The sequence below is a fragment of the Pteropus alecto genome, unplaced genomic scaffold, assembly GCF_000325575.1.
Source record: "Pteropus alecto unplaced genomic scaffold, ASM32557v1 scaffold79, whole genome shotgun sequence".
Classification (NCBI taxonomy): domain Eukaryota; kingdom Metazoa; phylum Chordata; class Mammalia; order Chiroptera; family Pteropodidae; genus Pteropus; species Pteropus alecto.
This window is the reverse complement of record NW_006494612.1, coordinates 7,730,976-7,743,771: the sequence shown is the minus strand read 5'-3', so window position 1 is coordinate 7,743,771 and position 12,796 is coordinate 7,730,976.

The following is a 12,796-nucleotide window of genomic DNA, read 5'->3' as shown; positions in this document are numbered from 1 at the left end:
GGGGAGGCAAGAGAAGCCAGCAAGGGAGACAGCATCAAAGGGAAGACTTCATTATCAAACCGATTGCTAACGGGCATCACGTGTGATAGATTACCTAATCTCTTGGGAACACTTTCTGAGAGGACATATAAAGGACTGATTCTCAGGGCAGTATTGCCAGGTAGGGGGATGAAAATAATTTATCTGACAGCCTCCATCTTGTATTAGCTCATCATAGGGGCCTTATTCTTCTCCACCTCCATGTAGCTAATTTGTGGTGGGCCTGCATGGTTCTGTTGTTTCTTGCATTTCAGTGTTATCAGAAAGCCTCCCAGAGGGAAACGAAAATTTGAGCAGTGGAATGGAAGTTATCAGAGTCTGTGGAGACAGAGCACGTAGCGGGGGCTAGCTAGAGTGGACAATTGTTTCAAGGCCCCAGAGACAGAAAACTGAAATGTCAGGGAGCCCTCTTTAGCCTTATTTGCTGTGTACATGCTCCCAGACAGCTGTCTTGCTGCCGTAACTCTCCAAACATAAGGATTTAATAACCTCACTTGTATTCATAGTGGAAATAATATGCAAGGTTTGGAAGTAACTTTGAGCAAAGCAATCCAGCTGTGGGGAGGAGCTCACAAGTATGTGCAGCTGGTCCCCTGAGAGGTGTTCCTGTCTGAGATTCATTATCTTCATTTCACTTCCTTGTTCCAAATCTGCTCAGAAATTGGGCTCCACTTATGTTTGTGAAGAAGGGTCCCAGGTAAACATAAGAACTTTTGTGAAGCACAGAAGAATGACCATGCATAGCTTATATATAAATTAAATGTAGAGTTAAGTAAAATAACAGCTAAATAATTTTTATTTTAACCTTTATCCTCACATTATCTTCCTTTGACACTTTTGCCAGAGCTCGTAACAATGACATCGGTTCTTCACGTTGACAATAGTGTACGTTTGGAAGGTATGAGGGCTCTAAATAGCCGTTATAACATCCCTAACTCTTGGAGAAAATAATTAGAATAGTCTAATTTTAGCCTGGGAAAAAAGCAGGGAAGATGTAGAAGTCAAATTTATTTTACCCTAAGACTATATATTTCTTTTAATTCTGTCATTTCTGAGTAAATGTAATCAAAAAGGAAATTGGGGCCAAGAAGAAAAATTAAGGAAATCCTTTAATCAGAATAAATTATCCTTGTATTAGTTTTCTAGAACTGCCATATCAAAGTACCACAGATTGTGCATCTTAACAGATATTATGCTTTCACAGTTCTGAAGACTAAAAGTCCGAGATTAATGCATCGACAGGACTGGTTTCTTGAGACCTTTCTCTTTGGCTTGCAGATGCCTATGTCTTCACATGGTCTTTTCTCTATGCCTTTGTGTGTCTTAATCACCTCTTCTTCTAAGACCAGTTATATTGAATCAGGGTCCAACCAAATGACCTCATTTTAACTTAATCACATCTTTTAAAGCTTTATTCCCAAATATAGTGACATTCTAAGGTACTAGGCTCAAATAGGAATTTGGGGATGACACAATTCAGCCCATAACAATTCCTAATAAATAAAATGACTGAATTTTACCTTAATTATATCTTTGGTTTTATTTTCTGATTAAAATCTATTTCCCTCCTCATCCTCACTCAAATTACTGAATTATTTTATGCAAGGCCTAATTCTTAATTGTTTCAGTTTATAAAGGAATTAACTTTATTAGCCTTCCTGTGCCCTTGTGCTGTGCCTACATAGCTAATTGCTAAATGCAGCCAAAATTGTTCTATTAAATGGGAAGCCTTTTTATATCTATGTGTATATATCCACTGATCAAAATAAATATAGGTACACAGATGTATAGAGAACTTAGCGAAAACGTTTGCAATGGAACTCAATGCATTTGTTTTTCTGTTATTTTTTATGTGCTTATCTCCTGTACTAGTTCATGAGTTTCTGGAGGGCAGGGTCATGTTTAATTCAACTTAGAACCAAATGAAATGCTAGGAATATTCATAGTCGTCTCTCAATAAATTGTGAATGAAGAATGAAGATCAGTTAAAAATTGCGCCTTAGTTTTTCTGCATTTCAACTGATTATGTGTTGATTTTCACTTAGTTGGTGTAACTCCCTCCGGTCTTTTTAGTGTGCATAAAGAAATTACATAGTAATTCAATTTTATTTATGACTTTAGAAAAGAATGTCCTTAACATCCAGATGGGAGAAAAGAATGGGATAAAAGCAAAAAGTTTGAGTCTTTTGAGTTTTCTGTCCTTTCATGTTCAAAGCAACTGATACTTTATTTCCTCACTTTCAATACTAGTAAGTAAACTTCAGTGTTTTAGGGGAGGAAGCATCTTGTTCTATTTAGAACTTCTTTTCCTGTGCAGGAAACTGCTTTTTTTCTCCCCCTCCCAGAAACTCAGTTGTATATAACATAACTGTGTCTTGTCTTTTACTATTTGCTAACTCTTCTCACTAACTATTTGCAATTTTACTTCAGGATCAGCTGGGACATCATACTAGCTGGGACATCATACTATCTGGCTGTGATGTTGAAAATGTTTATTTCAAGTTTAATACAGATGGTCATTTCCCAAAAACCCCCTCCTCATTTGATCAGACATCCCCACTAGAGGTGACAGAAGGGCATAACTGTACAATTCTATGTGACACTTAGCTTCATTTTCATCTTCCTTCAAGTGCGAGTGATATATATTCATGAAAAAAAGATAAGAAATTATTTCTATACTTACATACAGAAAAATATTAATGTTAAAGATGAGAAATTTGTGTGTATATTATATAGAAAGTATTGGTATTTCTGCTTGTGCAACTACTTTACATTTACAAACTCATTTCATAAATACTTTTAATAATCATGATAAACCTATTAAGTAGGTAATATTATTCCTCATTTATATATGAAAAAATTAATGCTCAAGGAGACTAAGTCAATGGCCAAAGATAATACAACCAGAAATGAAGAACTACACTTGAACTATCATCTTCTGAATTTACAATATTCAAACTTTCATGAGTGGTGGCTAAGATATGTATTTAATGTTTAAAATTGGAAATTTGACCATACATTCACTAATACACTTCAGCGCAAGGAAAGGTCAATGCAGGACTTGGTTCGTTGTAAAGGAGCCTGAAATGAGGGAGGCTGGGCTTTAACTAAACCCTCCATGATAGGTAGAATTCTTATGGGGACAGGGGTTGGGGGGGCGCGGGGAAGAGAATATTTCAGGAGAGGACAATAGTCTGACCTTAACCTGTGTGGCACAAAATTTTATAGATACTCCATCAAATTCTGAACAATTTATTAAATTTATATTTACTACAAAATATAGGCTTTGGTGGGGAATTGAGCTGAGCAGGGCTGAATGGACAAGTAACTGAACATTGTATGGAGGACATAAGAGATATGGCTCAATGTTAGAAGCTAGCACCAAGGAAAGGTTGCTTTTTTTCTGATATGTGTGAGAATTTGTAAAAATAGAAAAACGAATGATCAGGGAGGAAAATGGTTTCTTTCAAACAGTTGAAGTACACAGGACAGCTAAGTAAAAGGAGAAATATCTAGATCTTTAAAAATATACACTGAGCCAAGAGTGATTATGCAGTTATTATTGCTGGCTTGTTTGGTAGTTTCTACAAAAGTCCAACCAAAAATACTAATGTGATTTAATCTTATTCCTTTTCCTAAATTTTCTTTAGAGAAAACAAAAGGCAGAGGGAGGAGTCAAATAAACCAAAAATAAATCACTGAACATCTAATTCTGAAAGAGATGAGATGGAGATCTCTCCCCACCTGCCATGGAATCCCAAACTTGTTATTGTGTCCATCAAACATTTTAAGGAACATTATCTCTCCTGACAGGAATCGATGTACCTTAAACACATGGATAATGAATAGGCTTTTTCTTACCCTTGACATGGTCTGAAGATCAAAGAAACTATGAACCTCCAAAGAGCAAAATATAAATAATTAAATAGAAACAATTGTAGTTACATGAAGGACCTAAAAGGACTGAAGTTATATTAGAATCACAGAAGCCCTGAAAGCCAATAGGTGAAGAGAAACCAATTGTAAATAAAAAACAGAGAATAGGTAAAGATGTATTTGATACAAGACCCAGAGTTTTACAAAGAAAATGTATGCATGCATTTAAAATAATCAAAGATGTCATAAATTATTACACAGACTATATATCGAAATAGATTAGAAAATTTAAAAATACGGTAGAATTGGAAAGTTTTGATTATAACTAATTTAATACCTACTTAAATAAAACAGCAATTACGAATTTTCAAACACTACTAGATTTATAACAGTGTGATGTTTTATTCTTTTTAAAAAGTATGAGCAACAGATAAATATATCTTGAAAAGATTAAATAACAAAATTTCTAACATTTAGAACATACTGTAATTAATTATTAGGTCCTCTGGCTAAGTGCATTTTCTGAAAATATTCTTAAAAAAATACTTCAGTGGTAATAAGCTCAAAGTTGAATTCTTTTCAATAAACTAAAGGAAAGAACTCATAATACCAGAATGTTATTTAAAACAGTTTGTCATAATTTTGAGTTTAAAAAATAGTGAGTCTACTGCCATGCCACCCTGATCTTGGAAGCTAAGCAGGATCAGGCCTGGTTAGTACTTGGATGGGAGACCACCTAGGAAGACCAGGTGCTGTAGGCATAAAAAATAAAAAATAAGGGATTGTAAATTGACAAGGTCCTTGCAATCTGCGAGGTCAAACAAGGGTTGCCTCACCTAAAATAAATAAAATAAAATAAAAATAATGAAAATTTTATAGCAAAATAAATAACAATTTTATGAAAACACAAAATAAAAATATAAAATGAAAGTAATAGAAATTTTATATCAAGTAGCAATGTAAAGGCAGAAAAAAAAGAATTACACTTTTATTCTTAAACTTTCCAGGAACTCATTAGAAAATAAATATACAGAAGTACCGAAGATTTTAAAGCAAAAGTAGTAAATAGAAAATTAAAATAAAAAAATTGGTGGTGGTGGTGGAGTGTGTGTGTATACATGAAGAAGAGAGAGATTTTGAGTGCAAAACAATGGGATATTCTGGTAATGAGTATAAAATACCACAATAAAAATAGAATGAGCTGGTAGATTCAAATGAATCTTCCCTGAAACTATTTTATTAAAATTAGAACCTAAAGCAAGTTTTATCAAAGACAATACACTGTCTTGAACTGACATCATACATACTTTTCTTAAGATTCATCGATCTCCTTCTCTTACAAGAGCTTGCTAATTGTGAAAAAGAGAAGAGGCAGAAAAGCTTGAGGAGGGCCAAGAGAGTATAATTACACTTCCATCCCTCATTTTTTTTTTTTTTTTTTTGGATCTACCACTATAAAACTACATCTGTAAAAAAGGGAGGCGGGGAGAAATTTTTTTCTGGTGTCTCAGTTATAGGTGACCAGATTGCTTTAAAATATAATTAAATTTTATGATAGAAGAGAAAATTTGAAGCTTGACTTCTTGAAACACTTTCAAAAGATTGTTTTTGACCCTTTCCCTGAACCTGTATAAACTAAAGTACTCCAAGCAATTGCCCTAGGCTGCCTGAGATCCTTGCTGCCAATAAATAGATAAGATCGCTACTGCAGTTTGCTAATATCTAACTTCTCCTATGTTAACAGGGTTATAAATAAGAAAAAACACTCCCAAGGCCAGTATTTTCACAAGTAGTAGAAAACCAGTCAAATCTCAATCTAGGCAAATAACTTGTATTTTCCATTTTCTACTTTTGACTCTTCCAATTCAGTTGACTATAAGGTTGTCTGTGATAAAGTAGTGTTGCTAGGCAACAAGATTAGTCAGTACCACTCATGGGTCTGAGGAGCTGCTGCTTTGCAAAACCATTTACAAAATCCTGCATTTGTCTACATATATCAAGGAGTCTTCCTGCTTTAATCACATAGGATAGCAAAGCCTATTAATATTTAACAAATGAGTACTGAATTTTTGAAAATTATTCTGAGAATGAATCAAGGCATCACATACTACAAAGGGGTCCATTTCACACACACACACACACACACACACACACACACACACACACACACACACAAAGTTAATAATCCCTGGACTAGAGGTAATAAAGAATCATATAAAATCAGAATTTAATTTGGAAGGCCAGAAAATTTACCGATCTATATTATATATCATTAAATAAAATGTTGAGTTTTAACCAATTTAAAAATGTTAATATAATGAGAATTCTCCACCTGTTTACCTCTGGGAATATACGCAAGGTCAACTCAAAGTTAGGATTCTAGGTGATATCTGCTTGTGTTTTAACATTTTCTGTTAGTGTTTTCCTGCCACTGTGCGCTGGATTTCTTCATGTCATTTTGGACGTGATTGTTATCATGTATTATCTTCAAATATTTATGTTATTGTGTTATCAGATCAAACACTGTTACCTCATTGCTTCTTGTTTTGCTATTCCTGCCACTTTTTATACTTGCCAATATTATTAATAATCCTTCTCTTGGATATGTTCATGTTAATGCTAAGGGAATTCTTTAAAAATCATAAGCAAAAATTCAATATCTTCTAGTCAAATTAAAAGGTGCATTAAGGTACATTTCATTTTACTTTTTGCTTTTTATTTTATGAGCCTCGATCCATTGCACACTATCACCATTGGTCTGTTTATTCTGAGGCTATTAATTTTTCTACTTCAGCCTCTCCTTCTAGAGTACCCCACTGTCCATAGAAACTCAATCTAATGTATTTAGTGCATGACTTTAGTATAGATGTATTCATGAAATATTTATATATATATATAAATGATTGCAGTATATTTTGTGTTAGGAAAATGGTATTGTATTCTATTCTTTTCTTTATCAATTTTCCCCACTCAACATCATATAGTTAAGACCCACTCATAGTAAGATATAACACAAACACAAACACACATACTCACACACGCTATGCAGCAACTTCAGTGTTTTTGATTGCTACAAAGAATAGTGTTATAAGTTTCCACCATATGAGCTTCCCAACCCCCCAGAAATTGCTCCAATTAACATCTATATGTCTTCCTATGAACCTGTAGGAGAGAGTCCCTGTGAATACACTAAGACAAGGGATGGCTGCTATGCTATTTTTCAGAAAGACTGTACTTGCTGACATGCCCGTTAGAAATTTGTAGAAGTTTCTATTTTCCCATATATTTAGTAAAACAGTATTATTGAGAATTTTAAAATTTCTGTTTTTTCTAGATGAAGAAAAGACTCCACATGCTTTTCTCTGATTGCACGGTCAGTTGATCATGTCATTGCTACGTGAAAGTTACTTAGGACCTCCTTTTGTAATTTGTCCTTGTCCTTGGACCATTTTTCTATTGTGTTTCTCATAGTTTTACTGCTAATTAATAAGAATTCTTTGTTAATTTTATATGCTTCTCAGATTTAGACTTCACTAACAACTTCTAGTTGGTCCCCTTTTAAGAATTTTATCTGTGGTATTCTTCGTTGCATAGAAATCACTAATTTTGACACAGTTAAATCATACTATATTTCTGCCTTTTGGTTTGTGCTTTTACTTTTTATTGAAAAAATTTTCACTCCCAAATCACAAAGATGTTATCCTACATTTGAAAAAAATATTTACCTTATACTTTTACCTTCCCATTTAGATATTTAATTAATCTGAATTTTACTCTTCTATGTTGTTTGAAAGAAGGGTTGAATTTTATTTTTTTATGTATGGAAGCCAGAATTACAAATTCAATCAATTTAAAAAATCTGTTCATTCTCCTAACGATCTATGTTGTCACCTCTATCACTTAACACTACTCTACCTAAATACAAATCTGTTTCTGGGCATTCTTGTTTTTCCTTGGTTCCTGTGTGTCTATTAATACTGTGGTATAACATGCATTAAAAATGATAAAATGACTTCTCCTCTCTTCTTTTCTTCATCAGAAATTTCTAGAAGGAAGAAAAGTTTATGGGCCACATTTTTTCCTTCAATATAAGATTTGCTGTATTTGAGCTATGCTGAGAAGCAATATATAAAAAAAACTTTTATTACTTGCTTTATCAAATGTCGGTGAAGAATTGAGCTCTACAATGGAACCACTAACACTTGGTCTTTGGTTTCTGAGAAGTAGAAACTGATAGCAGTATTTCCTTCAGAAATGAAGTCATGTATCTTGAAGTTCTGCCAGCAACATATTCCTCAATAGTCTCTATGCTGTCCATTACTGCTCAAGAACTTAATGTGAAATAAAGAGTTTATTAACTCATAACTAACATCATTTTTAATACTGTTATTTCCTCTTTCTGTTGATTCTACTCATTATTTTACCTCTAGTAAAAAAAAGTATATGAGTTTGATAAATGTGAAGACTGTTATACATCTTTCAGTATAAAAGGTAGTGTCTTATATATAATAATCATAAAGCCTTATATTTGTATAATGCTTTATACATTTACATGGTAAGATTTTGTTTCTTTCTTGATTTTAAAGACAAAATTCTGACGAGAGTAGAAGAATCATTTTTATCTCTAATTATAAACAAAGGATCTGAAGCTCAGTGTGTCTCTCTTACTCTTTCTAGATCATACAGCTGAGTGAAAGGCAGAATCAGGATTGGACCTCAGGTCTCTCCTTCTTTAACATGCTGATACCATTTTATTACCTGTGTTAGCAGAAAAGTCTTATCTACTCTAGCATATGACATTAGAAACATCTACAAGCCACAGTGAAATATATCTGAATCCATTATAGGTTGTATTACACCAGAGCTGGGTAAGAAATACAACTATGCATAATGTTTTTATGCCTGATTTATAAAAGGATATACTATGGCTATCAGGCAAATTAGATTGTGATAACAAGAACATGCATGATCCTCTGGTAATGTTCTGATTTTACCAAGTATTCACTCTCCTTTTTTTCATGGCTCAGCTTATGTCATCATACATTCTCTGAATTTGAATAGTTATGCCAGACCCACTTGGCATTTATAATAAAAGCTTTCCCTTGAAGAAAAAAGTTGGCAAACACATGTTATTAGACAAATGCAAGGTACTATGGCATTTGTGAGGCTCACAATATTAGGAACATATGATCACTGATGACAAACACACTAAGAAAAAATAAAATGTGTGCAACACGCCTTTGATTTTCCAAAACTGTAATGTGGAAAGATTGCCAAGCCTTTATTTGTTGCCTCTATTGCAAAGAATCTTCTCACCAAAATGAAAATAACAAAAGAATTTAAGTACACCTAAATATTTAAAATATTCATGAATAAAACACAAAACAAGTAAAATCTATTTTTTATTGATATATATACACATGTATTTAGATAAATATTTATAATTATCTCAAATTTTTTGACAAAGGAAAAAGCTTATATTGTCTGAAAAATGCTAGATACTGTAGATAAAAAAAGGCTTAAAGGAGTAGATCTTGTCATCATCTCTTTATTATTTCTTTTTTAATATGCTATAAATTAAGGGACCCAGAAATATAGGTGAATGACAACGAAAGACACCATGTTAGACCTATTGAGAGAACCTAGCAATTGTTTTTTTATCTTTTTTAAATAAGCTATATTAAAAATTAACCAGTGTCTTGTAAAGTTCAGATCTTCAGGCTTCTCCAAATCACTTAAGCTTGAAACTGTAGCTGTCTCCAAAAGACTCTTTTCTCCATATGTATCTCCTACTGACAAATCCTAGTTCCTGCACCTCTGTCTAGGTCTCTTACTTTTCCATTACTACTGTCGTTGACTCAGTAATTCTTTCTCAGGAATAATTCTATGCCCTACTAAAATAACGAATAACCTCCTCCTTGGAACAAATCTTCCCACACCTGTGATCTATTTCATACATTACTCTCAGGGAGAACAATTCCACTGAAGATCTTTCCTTTCCTAATCAAAATTTACAAGACTATAAACAGCCCAATGATGGATTTTGTATTTCCTGGGTATATTCACCATGCCACTCAGCCTGTTTCTTATGCTGTGCCTCAGTTATATATGGATGGATTTTAATTGTCCCGAAGCCTCCATGTAACATGAGGGCCTTTCTAGAAAACACATTTGTTCAACATTGAGTGCTTTATGTGTGACCTAAGCAAGATTAAACCATATACATCCCAGTTAAGATTCACTTGTTTCAACTTTTATTATATTTAAATATTTGACATCAGGGCATTGCCCAAGGTATAATGATGGAAAAATGAAAAATTTACAGGCATTCCTTTTCTTGCATAGTTCTAATATGCACAAATTTTAGTACAATTTAATGTTACATCAGTCTACCAATAATGTTCAAATTTCAGTGATCACTGTATTAACTTTAAGTAATTGTATAAGTACCAATCATGACAAATATGACAAATCATGACCTGTGCACATCATGATCAGGAACCGATCACATCACTCTGTTTAAAGTCTGTCAATAATTGGCCACTACATAGCTAATATTTGATTCTCCCACAGACAGCAAAGGGTGTAGTTGTGTTGTTTTCTTTTCTCCCAGTGATGAATTCACATGGCATATTACAAAAATGGATAATCAAAAGAAGAAATTGGCCAACAGAAATCAAAGTGCAGCAAACAAATGAAGAATGATAAAGCTTAGAAATGATAGCTCTGTATCCTCTTATATGACAAGAAGGAGTCGAGCACTGTTCAAACAACCACTCTTGATAAGCTTTTTTTCTAAAGAAATAAAACATTTTGATTCTCAATACTTCTACTGGTTTACATTACAGTATATTAAGTAAATAATAAGTTTACTTTTTTTCCATTTTGAAATACATTTAAAACTGACAATAAGAGAATTCTTAATGTTTGGACAAAATTATTATAAGTCACAGAACAGTTGGAATTTTTCCCTTTGATTGGTATTAAGATCATTCTGCACAGTTTCAGTTTATGTGATCATTTTCACAGTCCCATAATACTGTGCAAAGTGAGTACATATATACATATGCATATGTGAATGTATATATCTGTGTGGTGGTGGTATAATTGTATATTTGGTGGTATTGCTCTTGGGAAATAAAAGTTACAAATCTTTTCAACAAATTTAAATATAACGTTTTAGAAGTCTTCCTTTATGTGACTGGCAGCACAGCAAGTTTATATCGGAATCACCACAAATATGAGCTGTAATGTCACTAGATGATAGGAATTTCTCAGCTCCATTAAAATCTTATGGGACAGCTGTCATATATGCTGTTCATCGTTGACGGAAACATTGTTATGTGAAACATGACTGTACTATAAGTGTTATCGTTGACTTCCTAGAAATAGGCTTCTAAACACGTTTCACCTGCTGTAATTATCTGGCTCATTCATCCTTGTTTCTTTTAGATAGGAATGAACCTTATTCAGGCATTGTGTGTATATTATAATCCATTGCGCAAATAAAACAGAATTTTTTTCTTTTATAGTGAGGCTTTGCAGAGTAACATGTTGCCAAACTATTTTCAAGGGTAAGGCTACCATTATTTGTCTGTGTATGTATATGCCACTTAGAAAAACAAAACAAAAACAAAAATGCTCTATAGTACTTGATATCTTGTCCACATCTATGGTGAATGCTCTTTAATCCATAAATTGGACAAAGGAATGTTCGAATTATTTAAGTTTTCTTAGTAACACAGTTACTTCACATGTCTATTCAAATATTAGCAAGTTTCACAGGAAAAGAAATGAATAGTGCTGCTTTCAGTATAATTCTTAATGAATTAGAAGATATTTTAAGTCATTCTTCATGAAGAATGGCAATCATAGACCTCAGGAAATACAATACTGGTTAATGAGGATTTCTGGCTGAAAGGGAAAGGTCACCAGAAAGATTTTTGTAGTTTAGGAGATTTTACCTAACTGTCATGAGAAAAGGCAAAACTTACCAGCTGGGTTGGACTTACGCATAGGCCATGCGAGATTCCAGTGTGCTCTAAGGAGGTCTCTTTTCTAATATCACCCTTAAGGAGTAACATATATCTGCCACTCCAACACCTATCTTACTCCAATTACTCACTCTTAACCCATTATCCCTGAAGTTATATCCTGAACATGGTTGAATTTCAATCTGTATCAACACGACAGCAGGATCCATAAATAGGTCTTCACTCTGTAAAATGCATTTTTATACTTTCTACTTAATTCTTCTCTCAAAGTTTCTAGGGACAGGCCCTAGAAAATGGTTCTCATATTCCGGGCTTGCTAAAGGAACTGTTTGCCTTTTCCATACCCTTCATGGCCTTATAAACAGCAATCAAATCTATCTGACAGCTAAAAAACAGGCAATTTACTAAATTTATGGTTTGGATATTGAAACTTATCCTTATTTATGCTTTAAATGCACAATTCTACAAGGCCCAGGAAGTGTGAATTTATTATAAAGCAGTGAAGAGTTTACAATAAAATAACTGGAGTCAGTAATTCTGGGTCCCTTGATTAATAGTTGCATGATATTTATAATGTCACGTACACTCTATGCTTCTCAGTTTCTTCATCTGTAACATGGGTATAATAATAATTTATACTTCATAGTATTGTTGAGTAGATTAAATTAGATGATATATATCTTTATCCTTAGTGGCTTCTGATAAACACTAAAATATTGTCAACTGTTGCAGAACAACCACATTATTTATCACTAAACATATAAGTTGTGTCTGGGACAAATGCCAAACTACGTAGTGTGTAGGGCTTGAAATAGAATTGTCCTAGGAAAACCAGAATGGTGCCCCTAATTATTATATTCTTATTTTAATTATTTTTGCTATGACAA